The sequence below is a fragment of the Hoplias malabaricus genome, chromosome 1 (assembly GCF_029633855.1).
Source record: "Hoplias malabaricus isolate fHopMal1 chromosome 1, fHopMal1.hap1, whole genome shotgun sequence".
NCBI lineage: Eukaryota > Metazoa > Chordata > Actinopteri > Characiformes > Erythrinidae > Hoplias > Hoplias malabaricus.
Window position 1 is genome coordinate 68,477,136 of NC_089800.1, and position 6,913 is coordinate 68,484,048.

The window sequence follows — 6,913 nt, forward strand, 5'->3', positions numbered from 1 at the left end:
AGGTAGGTAGGTGGGTAGGTAAAGATCCTACTTGTAAATTATGTGCACACTGAAGGTTGTGTGCCACAAAGTTGATATACATGGGAACATATTCAAGTCATTACTGTATTAGTGTTTGTTCAATGGCAAGTACACACAGATTAATATGTTGCCTAGTGCTGGCTGTTATATTGCAGGTAGGTTTGCGCATAAGATGGAAGAGCGAGCACATGCTATGAATATTAGTAGTGGGTGAAGGGTGAAGGGCAAGATAGAAAATTGCTAGTTCATTTGGGTAAAAACTACTGGTCCTGCAGTGTATAGCTAAGACCAGACATGATGTTGTAGTCTGAGAATAAACGGACAGACCTAACAATTCCATTTAACAATACAGTAGATGAAGCTTTTGAAAAGAAGAAGCTGACGTACACAAATTTGGAGGTAGGCACATATAAGAATGGTAAGAGATATGTGTCTGGATTTATCTACTACATCCATGCTTGTGCAATTTGGCTTTAGAGGCTGAAAACTAAGGGTAGCTGTTAATGAATTATTAGAAGTAGCTGAAATGGCTAGTCAGTATTTGTGGATTAGGGGAGCACAGGTTAGGGAAATGCTGGATTTGTGGAATTTTAGGTAGAGGACTGCGTGGTGAGCGAGATGTTGCGTTGTGTCATAAATTATACTATGGAGGCCAGTATGGATCTGCGATGTTGGGTATGGCCTTTGTCACCGAAGAGGCCAACATGTATTTTACAGGTTAGAAAGTGATGGTCTGTGTGGGGACAGTGTAGTTTTGTGTGCTTTTGTCATAGTGCATAAAACCACATGGAACTGCTGACACTGAGCTTGCATTAACAATGCCAGTGGGTATGGCCTTAGTCTCCAGGGAAGTAAAGTTGTGTTTATGGTTAAAAAGGTATGGCTTGGATTAAAAGTTTGGAGGGTGGTGTACATATTTGTGTATTTGCTAACTATAACCTATAACATAAGCATAATATTAGTCTCATATTTCTGGTATAAAACTTTAAACCAAATGTCAACCAAACATTAGTTGACAATCTATTAAACATTTGTTGACAATCTATTAATATGTATATCTGCTACTGTAAAGGTGCTGTATGATCCCAGAGAATGACTGCTGATATCAGAACAGCAAAACAAACACACCTTTCCTTCAGTACTCCTTCAAAAGCTTTACCACTTAAAATTATGAATATGCAATGACAGATAATGACACTGGTAGTATCCCTTGCCCTTTCCCTTCCTGCGCACAAGCAGGAAAGCCCCCTGTTGCTGACTGGCTAGAAAAGCATTGAGATTCACGGTCCGAGACAATTTCTTTGTTTTCCATTTACAGAGACAGGGCTGAGTAAAAACACCAGACTTATTTCCCCTGTGCAAACTGTTCAGAGCAATTAAACCATGAAAATTTTGGAAAAAAAGTGGATTAAACTGTTATACGTCTTTTTTAGGTGGACCCACTGCTAGGTATTTAACAATTCACATATTATTCTCCATAAAAAGCACTGGCTATTAGAATGATGGGACCCTCAAACCTGAGTCTGAGGGTGTGCTCATACCTGCACTTTTTAGTCTGGTTAAATCGAGCTCTGGTTGGTTTTCACCCTTCGCATTCACTGTTTGTTGGGTATGTGTGAAAGAAGTAATCACATTCTGATTCAGACCAAAACAACCAGAGACCCTTGAGAGGAGGTGGTCTCGGTCTGGTCCCAAACGAACACTAGCGTAGTTTGTTTCTGATGAGAACGTGATCCGACCCAATAATAAGGTGTAAGCCACAGTTCAGTGCTACATGGCATTTGTAGCCAGGGTGTGCATATTGGACACAGTAGGCAGGTAAACAGAACTGGTTAAAGTTTAGCTGCTAATTGGAGTAATCAGAAACGCACTAATCCAGAACACAGGCCCTTCTCCCTGTGTTTACATTCTGATGTGGTCTGCGATGACATGTTTTGGTGCGCTTGGATCTTTCAGTGTGTGCAAACAAACCAAACCAAGGGGAAAACACTCCAAGATTACAAGCTTCTTAACAAACAAATAACGGGTGTGAAAACGCCCTAAGACCACCTAGCTCAATGCTATGCCTGGACCATTGTAAATATATTCTCTGGAGTGAAAAAACTTCATCCAATACATTTCAGATGACTTAGAAATTCCTGATGTTTATGTGGCTGAATGCACCAACATTCCAATATCAAGTCTCCCTAGAGGAGCAGAAGCTGTTACTGCTGCAAAGACATATCCTATTGATGCCCTTGCTTCTGAGTAAATGAGTGACAGCAAACACTATATGACTACATATATAAGGCCACTAAAGCATCTTTTTCAGGTTTATCATAAAATGCTGATTGTAACAGCAGTCCTTTGATCTATACATTCAGCTCACTAGAGGTTTTGTGCATTTTTCCTTCATAAACATCCGAGGGACACACAAGGCAATGCTTCTGTTTAATGACCCGTTTACTGCAGGTATAAAATACTGCAGTTTGATACACTTCTGCTTTTTCCAGTCCCCCTCCCGAATGACTTCTAGCTCTCTGATTACATATTTCATTTTCTGTGCTGCCCCAAGCCTACAGCAGTGATGTTAGTGTGAAAACGTCATGTCAGTTTCAGCTTCTACAACCTGTTAAGGCAAAACACTGCAGGCAGAAATGGCAATTTTGCTCCCTTCAATAACTGTTCAGATTTTAGGATAAATTCTCTTTAGTCAAATGCTGTAATATAGAGCAACTTACAATTTAATGATGTGCAGATGTTGTGAGTCTTGCCAAAAACCTGTAGTGTTATAGTTTGGCAATCCTGCCCAAGCTGGTAATTAAACCCTATTCTACAGCAGGGCTACTCACTATGATTCACAAACAACTGCATTTGTAAAATGTCTGCCCTTAAAGCGATAGTCCATAAATGTTGGGGCTTTGGGAATTGAGATACCTCTCTGCTGAAATCTGTAATTGTGTAAGTGTGTTGTGATGCTGTCCCCTTTCAGAGTAAATGAATCTGAAGAGAATTCAGTGAGTTCAGTAAAACTTGAAGGAAATGTCTCAAATAGAACTCAGCTCCCTACATAGTGCATTTCACAGATTATGAAACTGCTACAATACAAAGACAGAGTATTAAATTTCAGAGAAGGACATATGATGCTTACTGCAAAAATATAAATGTTTCTATTATTCACCATACTGTACAATGCACTATTTTAGTGCACATATCATTATTTTATTACCTACATTGTGCACTACAAAGGGCAGACTGATATATAAGAATGCTCCCAATATCTTCAGAGGATCTGAGAGAATTATAAACTGATGCCATTCTTATCAGAATAATTTTATTTAGGTTTTAAATTGTTTAAAAGCATATACATATTGTCACTGTCTACAGAAAAAATAATGTTTATCCACAATAGTGAATTTCAGTTGAGTGTTTATGTCAGTTACTGTAAATAGACCTCCATGTGAAATTGTTTCTGCACTTTTTGTTTTGTTCATTTATGATAAAATACTGGCACAATGTATATTTGGCAAAGAACGTTTAAACTAAGAGAATGCACAGTAATGTAGCAAGCTCCTTCACAGCATGTGTGTGCTTTAAAACCATCCTTTCAGGTTAAATGGCCATATTTAGGTGGCTGTAAAGAGTGTGCTGATACAGTTGTGAATAGTGTCTAGCTATAATTTTTCAAATAAGTGGGGCAAGCTAAACAACTAGGGTTCTACAGTGTAACAAAGGTATGTTACATTACAGGTAGCAAATTCCACCGTAATGATAGTCTGGCAGCCTGTTTCAGTAGATAAAGAATCATAAAGAATCAAGTATCTTACTTGTTCAGCAAGAAAAAAAACTCAGCCTCTCACCAATTTTCCAAATTCAAGTCAATGTTAACCCTTGTTATAACAAGGTCTCTGTCAAGCTCTCTTTTGGTTTACAAGCTCTCTGCTGTAATATGCTGTGTGGTTTGATAATGGGTGAATGAGCAGGAGAAGGCTGAGTTTTCTGTGCTGATGTCGCCAATCGTAGTCGCTCTTGTAATCAGCCTCATTAGGAGAACAGAGGTTGCTCTGGTAACCAGCAAAAGACGTCAGAACCACAATTTGAGGCTGTGCATTTTTTTGACGTAAGCATATGAAAACGTATGACGTGGCCTGAAATCTACCACAAAAATATATGTGATCTATGTTTTCAGAATTAATATATTCGATTTTGCAGGTATGGTTGCACCACAAAGATATAATTTATTACAACATTGCCTCGTCTACACTGAGGAATACTACTGCCTTCATTTTAAAAGAAGAAAATCTTAACGACTGTTGCTTTAAACCTTAGTCATAAAGAAAGTCAACATAAAGCACTTGAATTCTGTCATGGCATATCTTCACTAATTAGCTTGTTTTCCGAAGAGGAGTTCAGAGGCTGGTTCTTGACAAAATGTTTAATTTTTTCTTTCTCAAAAAAACCCCAAAAATGTCAGCTTCAGGATTACCTGCATTTATGAATATATTAACCATATCAATCCCAATCATAATTTGAAAATAATACAGTAGGATTCCCAATTACACTTCTCAAAGCTGAATATATACTAGATTGTACCATAATGGATCTGAAAAAAAAAGTTGAATAAAATAGAGTGTATGCGTTTTATTCCATAAAAAGTAAGACTTCTACAATCTAGTCATGTAAATATATCCTTGAAGTGTTTCAATATTAAATCCTTTAACACTCAAGCACTCTCTCCCTCTCTCTCTCTCTCTCTCTCTCTCTCTCTATATATATATATATATATATATATATATATATATATACAAACACACAAATAGAAGCACATTCAAACATTCAAATGGACAACATCCCATTTGTGTAATCATTATTTGCTGTAAATCATCCAATACGCAAAACATGACAGATGACTGAAACCAATTGGCATAGGGTGATTGTGATTTTTAAATTTACCCCATTCACCTGTAGTCTTTTGCTTTAAAGGAGAACTACCCTTAGCTTATATTCTTGCAGAGCCACGCTCTGACTCTTTCCACAAAGGACACAATGCAATTCCACTCTATCACAGCCTGCTTCATAAAAACATAAGGTTATACAGTCTGATAAATTCATGTGCTGAAATCCTTCACCTTCAGCACTGAGGTTCAGGCCAGCATTTTAAAGCACTCGACATGTCGGGACTGTTTTACATTCAGCTTCAATGCAACACTCGAACGTTGCAAGACGAGAGAAGACAATCAGAAATGTCTTGGCTTCGTCGTTATTAAAAATACACACACACACACACACACACAATTTAGTGCCAGAATGTCATTTCCCCCTCAAATTTCAGCTCCATTTTAGCTCCTCGTCTGTTCAAACAGAGACCGTTACAGCCTCATAGCGTTTCTCCACAAACCTGACACCCAGCCTAAAAATAAATAATAAAAATACACTAAAATGACAAAAACGTAGAGAAAGCCTCAATCTTTCCCGTTCTTACCTCAAATACGGCCGTCCCCTTGATGTTAACTTATAAATTGCGATGGAAACAGTGTCAGCTAACAGACAGAGAAAAGCGAAGATGATTCATTGGAAAAAATCCGTTAGCCAGCTAGCGCGCGCGCTCCCTCTCTCGCAACACCAGCGATGGATGAGCGACTGGATAGTGAGTGAATCGGTTCTTTTGAACAGGCTTATTTCAATACAACCAACGAACCGATTCTCGAGTACAAATGAATCAAGCGCTATCTTTTTCACAAACTAACCTCATTAAATACTGACACCACAAGCCAGAGTGTAACAGTACACGACCAAAAGTTTGCAGACAGCCTTATAATGAGTGAACTCAGTTGCACTTGTTGTAGACACAAGCGTTCATTTGCACACAAACAGCTATTTGATCTACACTTTATTCCTCACTTTAACTCTCTGGATCAGCTTCATCAGCCACCATTACCAGTACCAAGTGTCGGCTAGAGGGTTGTAAAGTCACCTACTTAGCCCTGGGCTGAGGGACTGTTCTCCAGAAGGACTGAGCTTCCAAACCCTATGAGATGCGCTGATTACTATTTTTATCCAAATCTAATCATCCAATGTCGGTATAGATATAAAGATATTTCATTGTGACTGATATAAAATTATTAATCATTCAGCATTGAACTCTAGTGGACATCTTGACCTAAACTCAGCTGAGGAGGTGGGAAATTTTGAGATCGCAGTTATGACCCCCCACCCCCAACCACCCAACCCCAAAGCCAAAAATGGAAAATAAATTATAAACGTCGGCATTTGATTCACCGCAACAGACATTTTGAAGAAATCTTAAGCAACTGTAATGTGACAGTAATGTGAATCAGGAGAATAACATTAAAGAGATAAGCCCATCAAGTTCATTTTGAATCTAAATCACCGAATCGACTCATGCTCTTTGGAAGAGATGAGATTGAACTTGCCATGGTTTGTTAATCAGCGAATCGCTGAATGTGCAGTTCGGTTCATTTTAAATGGACAATGGAGAATCGGCTCAGTATACTGAATTGAACTCAGCATCTGTTCTCAAGGCGGGAACGAGAACTCGCTGAAGGACGAGCAGATCACCTCCGACCAATTCAGAGAGAGAGAGAGAGAGAGAGAGAGAGAGAGAGAGAGAGAGAGGGAGAGAGAGAGAATTTCATGAAATCTTAAAGAGCAATAAACATTGCATAGTCATTGGGGAGATTAATTAATATAATAATGAATTGTTGATTTTTCACATGGTTAATGTCCCCCTTCGGGCATGAATTAAACCCCTTAGAACTCATCTCTGCTGATCTGAAGGACATATTTAGAAGAAGAAAAAGAAACATAAGTTGCAAGCTGCTTAGCTGTAAATCAACAACTTCACATTCCTTCAGTATACATGCTGATCTATTAATATGCAATTAGTCCCCAC

At 38.5% G+C, this 6,913-nt stretch overlaps 1 protein-coding gene across 3 annotated transcripts in view; it reads right to left on the reverse strand.

Moving 5' to 3' along the window:
• Window positions 1–5,611, reverse strand: part of rgs7a (regulator of G protein signaling 7a) — a 69,572-nt gene extending 63,961 nt beyond the window's left edge. For all 3 annotated transcript variants that reach the window (XM_066682310.1, XM_066682296.1, XM_066682303.1), the window contains exon 1: window positions 5,483–5,611. The gene's annotated coding sequence lies outside the window, so the exon portion shown is untranslated. The remainder of the gene's footprint in view (window positions 1–5,482) is intronic.
• Between the last annotated feature and the right edge of the window lie 1,302 nt (window positions 5,612–6,913).